Genomic DNA, 404 nt, shown 5'->3' on the forward strand with positions numbered 1-404 from the left:
TACAACAGCCCTAAACCCTGCTCTATCCTGTGCCAATCTCATTGCCTCTGACAAACCCATCCCGATTACCCCGGTCACTGAATCAATCCACCTCATAGAGGGTCTTCCCCTCCTGCGCTGTCCCTCTACTCTACCCAGCATGATGTCCCTCTCTAAAGACCTGTCTCTCCTTACAGCGTCTTTAGCCAAAGGCATACAAATAAGAATACATAGTCTGAATGTGCAACAGACCTCCATGAACTTCCTAAAAGGTAGAGACAATGTAAAACTCCAAAAGCCCAAACCGGAAACTAGGTTATCTGGTGTCACGTGGGCACCAGCCCTTCGGCCGCGCCTTCTTGCCTGGCCGGAAGTGGCGTGTGCGCCTGCTCAGTGCACGGTTGGTCGGTGTGTGAGTCGCTGCC

The sequence above is a fragment of the Elephantulus edwardii genome, unplaced genomic scaffold, assembly GCF_000299155.1.
Source record: "Elephantulus edwardii isolate Elephantulus edwardi_28Jun2011 unplaced genomic scaffold, EleEdw1.0 scaffold00066, whole genome shotgun sequence".
NCBI classification, from domain to species: Eukaryota; Metazoa; Chordata; class Mammalia; order Macroscelidea; family Macroscelididae; genus Elephantulus; species Elephantulus edwardii.